This window comes from Neophocaena asiaeorientalis, unplaced genomic scaffold (assembly GCF_003031525.2).
Source record: "Neophocaena asiaeorientalis asiaeorientalis breed wild unplaced genomic scaffold, Neophocaena_asiaeorientalis_V1.1 scaffold77, whole genome shotgun sequence".
NCBI lineage: Eukaryota > Metazoa > Chordata > Mammalia > Artiodactyla > Phocoenidae > Neophocaena > Neophocaena asiaeorientalis.
This window is the reverse complement of record NW_020174645.1, coordinates 7,254,278-7,268,819: the sequence shown is the minus strand read 5'-3', so window position 1 is coordinate 7,268,819 and position 14,542 is coordinate 7,254,278. Positions and strand designations below refer to the sequence as shown.

The 14,542-nt window shown below is 41.2% G+C and overlaps 1 long non-coding RNA gene and 1 pseudogene across 1 annotated transcript; one reads left to right on the top strand and one right to left on the bottom strand.

Moving 5' to 3' along the window:
• Positions 1-3,739: 3,739 nt before the first annotated feature.
• Positions 3,740-4,102, bottom strand: LOC112408832 (60S acidic ribosomal protein P1 pseudogene; annotated as a pseudogene).
• An 8,677-nt stretch (positions 4,103-12,779) lies between these two features.
• Positions 12,780-14,210, top strand: LOC112408720 (uncharacterized). Its single transcript, XR_003004994.1, has 2 exons — positions 12,780-12,928; positions 13,856-14,210. It is a non-coding gene; the product is annotated as an uncharacterized LOC112408720 (long non-coding RNA).
• Positions 14,211-14,542: the final 332 nt, after the last annotated feature.

Here is a 14,542-nt window from a genome sequence, read left to right as displayed (position 1 = left end):
CCTGGGGCAGTGTGAAGCCAGTGGACACCTGGGGCTTGTGAATCCCGCATGTGGTTTCCAAGCGGACTGCGGTACTTGTTTAAAAAATGCGGATTTCCAGGTTCCGCCTCGGGATTCTGAATCAATAAGCCTAGGGCAGGGTCCAGGGATCAGTATTTTTTTTTTTTTTTTTCAGGGATCAATATTTTTTTTTTTTTTTCAGGGATCAATATTTTTAACAAATGTCCTAACGCAACCAGTGGGGGGGACAGAAATTTTGGGACCCACCCTCCTAAAGCTACTAAATAGGGCTTTTTGAAGGAGCAGAGATCACATCACTATCCTTGAATTTTCTCTGTCTCACACCTGTCGACACTTTCTTTGCCGTTTTTGTTTTAGCCCACTTAGGCTCTCTGAGCCTCGGTTTTCTTATCTGTATGACAGGGATAGTAACTACCTCTAGGGCTTGTATCCCAGGAAGTCGCCAGATAACTTCTGTTCACTGTGTTGTGATAAGGGGGACAGATGAAAACTTAATAACTTTTTCTACAGACAAAAAAAATTGACAGAAATTAAATAGAATGATTTATAGGTGTTAAAAGGAAAAAACAAAGCAAATCTACTGTAACTCTACAAAATGAATTGAAGACCACAAGACTCAGGGAAGCCCCTCAGTTCTAAGCTGCCATATTTATAGAAGTATTCCAGCCCAGGTGTGTTGGCTATATCTTTGATACTTAATCTCATTACAATTCAGAAATGAATGTGAAAATACTTAAACGTATCATGGTAATTATTCAGGAAACACATTTTTCCAATTTGGAAGAATGCCAAGGGAATTCCCTGTTGGTCCAGTGGTTAGGACTTGGCGCTTTCACTGCTGGGGGCCTGGGTTCCATCCCTGGTTGGGGAGCTAAGATCCCACAAGCCACGGCGCAGCCAAAACTAAATAAATAAATTAATTAAAATTAAAAAAAAAGAATGCCAAAACAGTATATATACCTAGTTTATTAAATTTATACAGCAAAGCTAAATCATCAAAATGACATCTTTAGCACCTTCCTATGGCATTCCAGAGAAAGTGTATAAAATATAATTGGATCAAATGTATAATACAGATATTTCCAATTCTTTTCTACAGAGGATTGTTTTAACATCCACCTGAAATTCTGGACCACTTTTGATAATGCTTGTATGTAACACTTTCCTTTAAAAAAAAAACTATTATTTTCCAAACCTTCATCTCACAACTTCTAAATCCAGGATGACTTGTTTTTCAATCTTCTCTTTACTTCCAGGCCTCTACTTTCTTTTCTATACCTTAGTATCTGTCAATCATGTTGTCCTATTTTCTGTTTTGAAATTTTAGGCTGTTGGATTAAATTTTGATAAAGTGACCGTCAGTTCTAACATTTTCGAGTTTGTGGTTTGGGAAATAATCTCACCACCCCTTTTAGTTCAATCTCAAACACTCCGTAGGTGGCCCAAAGTAATTTTATGATATTTTATACAGTCAAGATGAGGGCTGCATCAGCTCAGATCCATTTTGCAAACCTTGGGAACATTGAAACTTTTCATTTCACAGCTGACTCCTTTCTGCTAGGTTTTTTTTCATCTTTCAACCCAAAGGATCCTTTCTCTCTTCCTTGTCCCCCCGCCTTGGCAGATTCCCTCATTAAGATGGAAGGACACAAAGAAGGGCCAAGATCTATTTCCATATTTTGTCCAAAACTGCAGCATTTGCATTGTGCGTAAATGTTTGTGATCTAAAATGTCCATCTGTTTCTGTAGGATTATTGGCATTCTCAATTCCTTATAGCCTGTGCCAGCGTTGGGAGGAATCAAGACAATTTCAGCTTTTTGGAATTCTGCACTTGGAAGCTGCCGCACGCGAGGAGCCTGAAAAACCAAAGACAGGAGTAGCAGCTGGGTGGAAAAATAGCTGAGTCTGACTTCATGTAACAGTGATAACCCCTCTGTCTTGGTCTTTGGTGTGGTTTGGGGTGAGTTGACTGTTATTGTTGTTATTATTATTGCTAAAGTCGTGGCTTCTAATCTGTCTAAAATTAAGTATGCAGTTTTGCCTATGATTAAGTATATACACCCATCTTTATTCATCTGAGCCAAATATTTTACAAAGAGGGAGGCAGAATCATTAGGCTTTATAAAGGGATTTCTTAGAACGACAGGAGATGAAGCCTGTGTAAGGAGAAAGGACTGACTCTATTGTTTTGACTGAAGTGAACTGTCGAGTAATTCATTTCTAAATCAACACCCAGAAGAAAATAATCCCCAGCTTCTCTCCTCCTTGCATTTCCCACATGCCTAGTCAACCACCAGATACTATTCTTGTTCTTCAAATGTTTTCTTAAACATTATGGGGGCAGAAGGGCTATTTGAGCAGACTTCACATTCTTGAAAGGTCTCAAATTTACAAGTTTGACCTTTTCTGAAAGTGAAGTAATAAATACAGTCACAGACATGCATTGACAAGAATGAAACAATTCTTTGTTTACCAGACAACTTTAAAGTTGCATCCTATTATTGGACCATACTGAAGTTTGAATAAACTAATCAGCTTTTTAAAAATTAATTAATTAATGTATTTATTTACTTTTATTTTTGGCTGCGTTAGGGTCTTCGTTGCTGCTGTGGGCTTTCTCTAGTTGTGGCGAGCGGGGGCTACTCTTCATTGCGGTGGTGCACCGGCTTCTCGTTGCGGTGGCTTCCCTTGTTGCGGAACACTGGATCTAAGCACGCGGGCTTCAGTAGTTGTGGCACGCAGGCTCTGTAGTTGTGGCTCGCAGGCTCTAGAGCACAGGCTCAGTAGTTGTGGCGCACGGGCTTGGTTGCTCCGCGGCATCTGGGATCCTCCCGGACCAGGGCTCAAACCCATGTCCCCTGCATCGGCAGGCAGATTCTTAACCACTGTGCCACCAGGGAAGTCCCAAATAATTGGCTTCTTAAGAACAACTTTAAGGGGCTTCCCTGGTGGCACAGTGGTTGAGAGTCCGCATGCCGATCAGGGGACACGGGTTCGTGCCCCAGTGCAGGAGGATCCCACATGCCGCGGAGCAGCTGGGCCCGCGAGCTATGGCCGCTGAGCCTGCGTGTCCAGAGCCTGTGCTCTGCAACGGGAAAGGCCACAGCGGTGAGAGGCCCGCATACCGCAAAAAAAAAAAAAAATTATTTTCAGATTGAAACATTTCAATCACAATAAAAGGTACAAAAAAGACCACTGTACACTGCACCGAGATCATTCAGATTTCACATTTTTCCACATTTACTCCACATTTCTTTTTAGTCAGTTTTATTGAGGGATAATTTATATACAGTATAAATTTTTGCATACAGTTTTTTATATACAGGTTTTCTCATGCACCAATGTACAGTTTTTTTGGTATACAGTTTTATGATTTTAACTAACACATACAGTCATGTAACCACAACCATAATCAAGATACAGAACAATTTTGCCATGCAGAAAATTCCCCTCATGCTCCTTTATAGTCAGCCCCTCCTACCGTCCCAGCCCTGTAAGACATTGACCTGCTTATTTTCTGTCCCTGTGATTTTCCCTTTTCCAGAATGTCACATGCATGGAATCATACAGTATGTAGCCTTTTGAGCCTGGCTTCTTTCACTTAACCTAATGCCTTTGAGATTTATCCACATTGCATGTATCAACAGTCTGTTTCTTTTATTATTATTATTTATTTTTAAGAGCTCAGCTTTTTATTGACCGTGTTACTAAAGATGTTTAGTCAAAAAGACCAAAGCCCATGTCATCATCGGACTCTTCAGATTCTTCTTTCTTTGCTTCTACTTTCTTCTCCTCAGCTGCGGCAGCAGTGGTGGAGGGGGTAAGATCTCATGCTGGGGCAGCACCAGCTGCTGGGGCAGGTCCACCAGCCCCCACGCTGCAGATGAGGCTCCCAATGTGACATTGGCCAAAGCCTTTGCAAACAAGCCTGGCCAGAAAGGTTCAACATTTACACCAGTGCTTTAATGAAGGCATTGATCTTATCCTGGGTGACCATCACCTTATTGTCGTGCAGGATGAGGCCGAGTAGATGCACGTGAGCCCTGAGACGGAGGCCATGGTACGGGCCAGTGCTAGGCGGGGGCTCGTCACCGGATGAAGTGAGGGCCTCACCCCAAGGCGGCCTTAGCTTCCTTGGAAGGACCGAGCACCTTAGCGGCAGCTGAGGAAAGGGGTGTTTCTTTTATTACTTTTATTATTATTATCGTAAAAAACCCCACATACCGTTAAACACCATCGTAATCATTTTTAAGTGTACAGGTCAGCAGTGTTAAGTGTTTTCACATTGTTGTGCAACAGATCTCTAGAACATACATCCAGAGGAGTGTGGGGTGATGTTTCATTGTGGTTTTGATTTGCATTTCTCTAATAATTAGTGATATCAAGTATCTTTTCCTGTGCCCATTGGCGATTTGTATATCTTCATTGGAGAAATGTCTAGTCAGGTTTTTTGCCCAATTTTTAATTGGGTTTTTGTTATTGTTTTTGAGATGTAGAAGTTCCTTATATATTCTAGATATTAACCCCTCATCAAATATGTGATTTGCAATTATTTTTCTCCCATTCCATAGGTTGCCTTTTCACCCTGTTGATTGTTTCTTTTGACACACAGAAGTTTTTAAGTTTGATGTAGTCCCACTCTTGCCTGTGCTTTTGGTGTTATATCCAAGAAATCATTGCCAAATCCAATGTCCTGAAACTTTTCTCCTATGTTTTCTGCTAGGAATTTAATAGTTTCAATCTATTTTGAGTTAATATTTGTATTTGGCATAAGGTAAGGGTCTAATTTCATTCTTTTGCATGTGGATATCCAGTTTTCCCAACACCATTTGTTGAAGAGACGGTCCTTTCCCCCTTATATAGTCCTAGCACCACTGTTAAAAAATAATTTGGCCATATATGCAAGAGCTTCTTTCAATCCACTCCTTTCTGTTGCTGACAAGTATTCCATAAGGGATATACCACCATTTCTTCATTCATTCACAAGTTGAAGGAATTTAAGTTTTTCCAGTTTTTGGCAATTACAAATAAAGCCACTATAAACATTCACATACAGATTTTGTGTGATTTTCATTTCTCTTGGGTGAATACCTAGGAATGAGATTTCTGGGTTGTATAGTGAGTGGCTGTTTAATTTTATAAGAAAATTCCCAACCTTTTCCCAAAGCGACGTACCTTCTGCATGCCCACCAACAGTGTATGAGACTCCAGTTGCTTCTCGTGCTCATGAAAACTTGGTATGTTCAGTTTTGTTTGCAATTTCATTTTTAGCTATTCTAATAATTGTGTGGTGGTATCTCACTGCAGTTTTATTAGTTGGCTTTTAATAAATCCAATCATCTTGTAATGGCACATTTACTTGGCATTTTAACCTTGGGGTTAAAATGAATTTGTTAAATATTAAATGAAGAACTTAACTCTTCATTTTTCTGTAAACAAAGAGCCTCAAAAAATGAAAGTGGGCTTCCCTGGTGGCGGAGTGGTTGAGAGTCCGCCTGCCAATGCAGGGGACACGGGTTCGTGCCCCGGTCCGGGAGGATCCCACGTACCGCAGAGCGGCTGGGCCCGTGAGCCATGGCCACTGAGCCTGCGCATCCGGAGCCTGTGCTCCTCAACGGGAGAGGCCACAACAGTGAGAGGCCCGCGTACCGCAAAAAAAAAAAAAAAAAAAGGAAGTGAGCTGACCTCTTGGTACCACTGAAGGGCACTGCTCACTCCTCCCGCACTTCAATTTCTGTTTCCATGTTGTAAACATGTTTTCATCGTTTTGTTCTCAGGATCTGCAGGTAGCCCCGTTTTCATCCACCCCTTACTGGCAGCCTGTGAGTGAGTACTTCTTGAGGCCTGAACCTGCTTCATTTTACCTGGTCATGGGGTCAGGCATTTCTGCTACAGCTTGTTTAAAGCCTTTACCTTTTGTTAACCCAAATTTGTTGGAAAGAACATGGAGACCAAAGAAAAGCAAATACAAGACTGCATAAGCCTATGTCAAAAGCACCAACCTCACACTGTCAAAGCATGTTCTCCATGCCCCAAATCAGAATCCATGGTCTGACAAGCGTGCAGGTAGTTAAGAAGACAATTTAAAAATTAGAATGTCCTGGAAACATCAGAATTATTATAGTCATAGTTATGAAAAATCTGGATGGAATTAACCCTAAATCCAAACCCCAGAATCCCCACCTCTACATTATTGTCCACTTATTAGGGGGGGAAAAAAAAGATGGCCTGATAAGAAAAGAAGAAGTTTAACTAGGTCTGTTTGGACAAAGACTTAAATTGGTACCTCTTTTTAATAGGGATCATTTGTGTATTCCTTAAGACGAATAATGAAAGTCCGTCCAATCTAAATCTAGCTGTAGTTTCTCCCTCAGAGGGCAACTGCTTACTATAGTGGGATAATAAAAGATCAGTCATATTTTAACTTCTGTCATCTTCTGAGATGAATCAGCCTAAAAGTTTCCTCTTAAAATGTTCTCTGCAAGACATAAGAAGCTGGTAGTTGTAACAGTTTCTGGGGAGGAGGAAGGAAGGAGAATCGATCTTCAATCTATTTTGCATGTGTTACTTTTCACTTAATAACTAATTTTTTGTTTTGGCCATGCCTCCTCGCTTGCAGGATCTTAAGTCCCCGACAAGGGATTGAACCCAAGGCCACAGCAGTGAAAGCGCCGAGTCCTAACCACGGGACCACCAGGGAACTCCCAATAACTAATTATTAAATTAAATAACCACAACGATAAAACAAATAAAAAAACATATGTTCCCTCTCATAATCACATCATCCCTATGTTCCATTAGGGGGAGCATTTGGAAACTAGGGCACAAATCCTTTCCTCCTGCCAGCCTTGCCCAACATCTACTGCTCAAACTAGACATGAAAGCAAATTTTAAATCTTGTGAACATTTTTCAAGTCTAAAAAAAATTAGACTCAAACAAATTGTGTAGTCTTCTATGGCTGTACTGTAAGAAGTGTTTACTTTGAGGACTTAGTGAAAATACATCTCACTGTTCTTGAAATTTTTTAAAGAGATGGCACAGGGGGAGACCCAGGTAACTTCTGTTGGTCATCTGGTCACTATGACTTGGAGGCTGGCCTTGGGTTTTGACATTTCAGAAACAAACTCTTTCCAGGTCAGCCCAGGATTCCTGGGTCATGGTAAACACATCTTCCATAGATTGAGAGAAGTCTATTATTGATCCTACTTATCCTTCAAATTTCACCTCCTCCAGGAGGCCCTCACAAATTTTGGAGCAAGACCAGGCTGTTACTCTTGTTCCATCCCTTACCAGCTGGGTGACCTTGAGAAAGTTATTTAACCTCTCTGACAAAGTCCATCATACTGACGTTTCCAATTAAAATTAAGACTAGAGGGGTTTTACTTAACCATGTTGACCATACATATTTCCTTTCTTCCACACCATAAAGCTTGGTTCTCAAAAACTCCAACATAATTTATTATTTGTCCCAGAATACACTTAGCATAGTGCTAAGTCTCAGAATAGCAATACCAATACTACCACCAAACACATGATTATTAAAAAAAAAGTTCCAATTTTTTTTTTAGCTGCACACTTTCATTTAACCCCTCTGTTTTTAGCATGTTGCCTCAGCTCCATCCTTTTCTCTGACTGTGATCTCTGAACCTAGAGCTGTCACGTTGCCAGTTCTCCAAAGAATAATCTTTGCAGGGATTGGGGTAAGGAGTCACAGGAGGGAATCTGGGGTTAACAGCTCCTAGTATAGATGTACAGTTAATGGTCTGTTTTCAGGGGAATTTCCTGGCTGTCCAGTGGTTAGAACACTGTGCTTTCACTGCCAAGGGCTCAGGCTTACTCCTCACTGGCATCCCCTTCCTAGGGTTTCTCCACTCAGTTAAATCATCCATCTACTTCCTACCTTCTGCAAAGGATTTGCATCTCTCATGAGCAGTCATCTTCTCTCCTGTTCTCTGTGAGTTTAGAACTTTTGGATCCCTTTTCTATCATTTTAGTAGTGTTCAGGAGAGAGCAGAGATATCTGCATGGGTTCCATTCGCCATGTTTCTATGTTTCCTATAAACATTTTCCATATCAGGCATAGTGAGGTAGTATAGTGAAATGGTTAAACACACACATTCTGAAGCCACGATGTTTGGGTTCAAACTCCTAGTTTTGCCACCTTCTAGCTGTGTAACTTGGTCATGCTTTCTCTGCTCAGATTCCTCATTTATAAAATGGAGATGACTAGTGGTACCTACCGCAAAATTGTGTGTGCGTGGGATGGTGCTGGGCACTTATTAAGCACTCCAAAGGCTTTAAATGTTATTAAAGAAAGGGTGCAGGTTTCCTTAATTGTAAAGGACAAAATGATGTTGATTAATTCTGTCTTAAACTAAAGGAGAAAAAACTGATTCTCTGGTAATCTTGCCTTGCAGTTGACTGTATTTTCCTCAGGGCCTAGCAGTTCTGAATCTTGCAGTTTCAGTTTTCTTCCTGCAGGTGGCAGCCTTTGTCACCAAAACTTTGTTCCTCACACAGGGCTGACCGTGAGGAGAAAACAAACCCTCTGTCTTTAGTCTTTCATTGGATCTATCATTCAATCAACAAATATTTTACTGAGCACCTACTATGTGCCAGGAACCAGGGAAGCAGCAGTGGTCAAGCACACACTATTGCTGCCTTCTCAAAACTTGCAGTTTGCAACAGCTGTAGAACTTAATTCAAAGAAGCTCAGAGAACATCCCAAGAAACCCTTTCATGTGAATGTACTATTACTATGAGGCACAAGCCCTAACTGGAGTCCTACTTCCAAGACAGAATGCCCTGTTGAGCAAAATGACGTTGTAAAGGACATTACTTAACACCAATTATTTTTCAGGCCTCCTTGCCCTTAAAAGGAGGTGCATTGAGACAGTCACCAATGCACAAAGCGGGTGTTGGGGTGTTGAAGTTGGTGGACAGGAGGATTTATGAATTATAGGCCAGAGATGACAACTCTCCAAATGTCCCTCAACTTTTAAGCCAAACGTCTCCTTTTTAAGAAAAATTAGCCAAATTTTGCAAATAAGACCAAGAGAGGGCAGTGTAGCTCTTGCCATGTCATCTAGGACGTTGATTAACAAGCCCACCCAAGGATTAATTCTCTAGCAGAGGTTGGCAAACTTTTTCTGTAAAGGTCCAAGATAGTATATATTTTAGGCTTTTGGGCTATCTGCTCTCTGTCAACTACTCAACTCTGTCATCATAATACTCTGTTGTTTAGAGCAAAAGCAGCCTTACACAATATGTAAACAAATGGATGTGTCTGTGGTCCAATAAAACCTTATTATAAATGCAAGCAGCAGAGCCAGATTTGGCCCACTGGCCATATATGTAGGCCAAGGAAAGTATTTTGGTTTGCTTAGCTATTTACTATTTATTAAAGGCTCAGATTTTTGTCTGTTTTGAGTTCCAAAGTATTCCTTTCCAGTATAAAAAAGAATCCCAAAGCTTATCATTTTTTATTACCCTGCAGAGATTAACCAGTTTAGTATCTAAGAACCCCTCCTCAAATATCTACTTCCTCAAAATGCTCTCTGAACCAGCTTCACCATCTTACTGTTTCCTCTTTAACAAGGTGAAGAAATTTTTGACATGTGATTATTCTCTATTTGAATGAGTCATGTTTAGACATTGTTGTTTGTTATACTTTTGTTGTTCCCTGGTAATTAGCAGTAAAACCTATTAACTAAGAGCCCTGTGTTACCATGGAGGGTAGCAAAGAAAGAAGGAACTTAGGAACTGCATCTCATTCTGTTGTCAAACTCAGAGGACAGAGGAGGGAAACCCCCTGTGAAGGGGAACAGAGTTTTTGTGCCTTTGGCAAGGAATTAAAAGCCAATATAACTTCCCCCTAAATTCCCCTCCCCTCAGCCTGCATAAGCTTTACTTCTTTATACTTCTAAAAATGGACTGTGGGAGGAGTCATTCTATCTTATCTAGTCTCGGAGTTGATCTGTAGGTTTTCACTTCCACATTCAGTACAGAAGTCCTGGCCTCCTCAAATTGAGGAGTTTTTTTTTACTTAGCCACGAGGCTTGTGGGATCTTAGTTCCCCAACCAGGGATCAAACCTTTGCCCGCTGCAATGGAAGCACACAGTCCTAACAACTGGACCACCAGAGAATTCCCTCAAATTGACTTTTTAAAGCAAGCCCCACACTGAGGTATTATGGACTGAATGCTGTGTCCCTCAAAATTCATATGTTGAAGCCCTAACCCCCAGTGGGACTGAAATTAGTGATAAGGCTTTGGGGAAGTAACTGAAATTAAATGAAGTCATAAGGGTGGGGCTCTAATCCGATAGGACTGTGGCCTTATAAGAAGAGGAAGCCATGTGAAGGCACTATGAGAAGGTGGCCATCTGCAAGCCAGGAAGAGAACTCTCATCAGAACCCAAGTATGCTGGCACCCTGTTCTCAGACTTCCAGCTTCCAGAACTGTGAGAAAATAATTTCTGTTCTTTAAGCCATCAAGTCTGTGGTATTTTGTTATGGCAACCTGGGCTGACTGAGACATCGCCAAACTTATTCCAGCCCAGGACATTTGCATTTGCTCTTCCCTCTGCCTGGAATGCCCTTCCTCCAGAACTTTATTTATTTATTTATTTATTTGGCTGCACCAGGTCTTAGTTGCAGCACACGGCATCTTTGTTGCCGCGTGCAGGATCTTCCTTGCAGCATGTGGGATTCTTTAGTTGCGGCATGCAGGCTCTTAGTTGTGGCATGTGGGATCTAGTTCCCCAACCGGGGATCAAACCCGGGCCCCCTGCATTGTGAGTTCAGAGTCTTCACCGCTGGACAGCCAGGGAAGTCCCCCTCCAGAACTCTGTACGGATGGCTGTTTTGCTCAAATTTTCACTTAGATCTCAGTTCAAATGACACCTATTCAGAGAGGCTTTCTCTGCCCACTGTAATTTAGCCTCCCCATTCCAGTCATCTCCCTGATTACTAATGAAATTGGGTCTCTCTTCATATGTCTATTGGGTTTTCTCTTCTGAAATGCCTCTTGTTAAAAGATAAACTGAGGCAAATCAAAAATTTTAATAAAACTAACACAATATTGTAAATTAACTATACTTCAATTTTTAAAAAGAAAAAAATTTTAAGAGTTTACTTGAGCAAAACTCAATTTGAATAGGGCAATGCCAAACCAGAAGTGGTTGGGAGTGCTTCACTGACAGGAGCTAGGGGCAAGACTTTTATTGAGAAGATGCAGAAGCAAAGCAAGGAAATTATTTGATTGGCTGTACTTAAGCCGTTGCCTTATTTGGGAAAGACTATTTGGCTGTTTGTGATTGGTTGTCTTTAGGTTTCGATTTCTTAACCTTGAGGCATTTACTTTTCGGCTGGCTTATGCAGGCTGCTAAGGCCTTAGAACCACCTCAATCTAATGGCCTCCTTGTTTAATTAATTTAACATACTGTTGGGCATTTTTTATATTTTTCTACTTTTCTATTGAGTTATTTCTTTTTCTTTACTAATGTGAAGGAGTCTTGATGTACTTTGGATACTAATCCTTTTTTGGTTTTATGCATCACAAATACTTTCTCTCAGGCTGTGGCTTATCATTTTTTTTTTTTTTTTTTTTTTTTTTGCGGTACGCGGGCCTCTCACTGTTGTGGCCCCTCCCGTTGCGGAGCACAGGCTCCGGACGCGCAGGCTCAGTGGCCATGGCTCACGGGCCCAGCCGCTCCGCGGCATGTGGGATCTTCCCGGACCGGGGCACGAACCCGTGTCCCCTGCATCGGCAGGCGGACTCTCAACAACTGCGCCACCAGGGAAGCCCTATCATTTTTCTTTAAGTATTTTTTTAATGGTGACTTTTGTTATGCAGAAGCTCTAACCTTTTAAAAAATGTTAACTATGGTAAAACATGCATGACATGAAATTTAAGACAGCATTTCTATTGTTTCTAGATTTTTTGATGATGGCCATTCTGACTGGTGTGAGATGATATCTCATTGTAGTTTTGATTTGCATTTCTCTAATGATTAATGATGTTGAGCATTCTTTCATGTGTTTGTTGGCATTCTGTATATCTTCTTTGGAGAAATAAGACAGTATTTTAAAATGTATGGTTCAGTGGCATTAAGTACATTCACATTGTTCTGCAATCATCACAACCATCCATCTCCAGAACTGTTTTCATCTTGCAAAACTGAAACTCTGTACACATTAAACAATAACTCCCTGTTCTCTCTGCCCTCCAGCTCCTGGCAATCACCATTCTACTTTCTGTCTCTATGAATTTGATTCCTCTAGCTACCTCATAAAAGCAGAAACATATAGTGTTTGTCTTTTTTGTGTCTGGCTCATTTCACTTACCATAATGCCCTCAAAATTCATCCATGTGGTAACATGTATCAGGATTTCCTTCCTTCTTAAGAAAGAATAATATTCCATCATATGTATATATCACATTTTGTTTATCAGGTCACCTGTCAATGGACACTTGGGTTGCTTCCACCTTTTGACTATTGTGAATTATGCTGTTAGGAACATGGGTATACAAATATCTGCTTGAGAGACTTCCCTGGTGGTGCAGTGGTTAAGAATCTGCCTGCCAAAAAAAAAAAAAAAAAAAGAATCTGCCTGCCAACACAGGGGACACAGGTTCGAGCCCTGGCCCGGGAAGATCCCACATGCTGCGGAGCAGCTAAACCCATGCGCCACAACTACTGAGCCTGTGCTCTAGAGCCCTCGAGCCTAGAGCCTGTGCTCCGCAACAAGAGAAGCCACGGCAATGAGAAGCCCGCCCACCGCAACGAAGAGTAGCCTCTGCTCACCGCAACTAGAGAAAGCCAGGGTGCAGCAACGAAGACCCAATGCAACCAAAAAAAAAAAAAAAAAAATCTGCTTGAGTCCCAGCTTTCAATTCTTTCAGGTATATACCCAAAAGTGGAATTGCTCTATCATATGGTAATTCTGTTTCAATTTTGAGGAACAGAGTCTGCACCATTTTACACACAAGAGCTCCACCAACAGTGCACAAGAGCTCCATTTTTCCTACAACCTTGATAACATTTCTTTATTATCTGGGTTTTGTGTTTTTTAAATAGTAACCATCTTAATGTGTGTGAGGGGGTATCTCTTTGTGATTTTGATTTGCATTTCCCTGGCAATTAGTGATGTTAAGCATCTTTTCCTATGCTTATTGGCCATTTGTTTACCTTCTTTGGAGAAATGTCTATTCAAGTCCTTTCTCTTTTTTTTTGGCTGTGTTGGGTCTTCGTTGCTGCATGCGGGCTTTCTCTACTTGCAGCGAGCGCGGGCTTACACAGGCTTAGTTGCCCCGCGGCATGTGGGATCTTCCCAGACCAGGGCTTGAGCCCAGGTCCCCTGCATTGGCAGGCAGGTTCTTAAGCACTGCGCCACCAGGGAAGCCCCCTGCTTTTGCTTTTGACCTCTGGAATTTACTCTTGTATATGTTGTGAGTTAGGGATCCAATTTAATTTCTTTTCCCCCCAGAGCGATTACCAATGTCCTCCCACCACTTTTAAAATAATATCTTCCCACAAATCTGTAATTTTACCTCTATTTCCTCTCATTCCACGTAGGTATGAGTCTATTCACCCTCTTAATATCTACCTAGCTGAGCCTTCAAAAACTCATTTCCCGGGAATTCCCTGGCAGTCCAATGGTTAGGACTCCACGCTTCCACTTCTGGGGCCGGGTTCGATACATGGTCGGGGAACTAAGATCCCGCAAGCCTCGGGGCGTGGCCAAAGGGAAAGAAAAAAAATTTTTTAAAGTATAATTAAAAAAAACCAAACTCATTTCCTTTTCATATCTGTCTGGTCTGTCTACTAAGATCACAGTTTTAGCTTTAAAAAATCTCTGCCCTGCTGAGACTAATCATTGTGAAGACGGGAGCAAGCTGGAAGCAAAGACTTTTGAGACCACAGAGGAAAAGCATCCCACAGGGCACAGAAAACCTGAGTGAAGTCAATTATACCCACATTGAAAGAAAATTCCAAGCAAGAAAGAGCAGTCTAAGGAGTGCAAACATCCCCCCATTCTCCTCCCGGAACCAAGGATTCATGCCCCACAGGGGGCAACAGATGGGAGAAGACAGAAATCTGCTGTTACCTCTACCAGTCTCACTTCCAGATCTATGTGTCTGTTTCTCTTTAGCATGATTAAAAATATTGTAAAAAAAAAAAAAATCCCTGCCTTCCTCCAGTTTACTCAGTCAGTCTTCTATTTGCCTTTCACTCTTCCACTGGTTCTGTTCTGGTAGCATGACAGAAGCTGTTTTTAAAAACTGTTATATTTGAGGTATATTTGACATATAACATTATACTAGTTTAAAAATAATTTGATATTTGTATATATTGCAAAATGATCACTACAGTAATTCTAGTTAACATCCATCACCATACATGGTTACAAAAAAAAATGTTTTTTCTTGTGATGAAGACTTTTTAGATCCACTCTCAGCAACTTTCAAATATGCATGACAGAATCTTTTTTATTTTTTTTGCGGTACGCGGGCCTC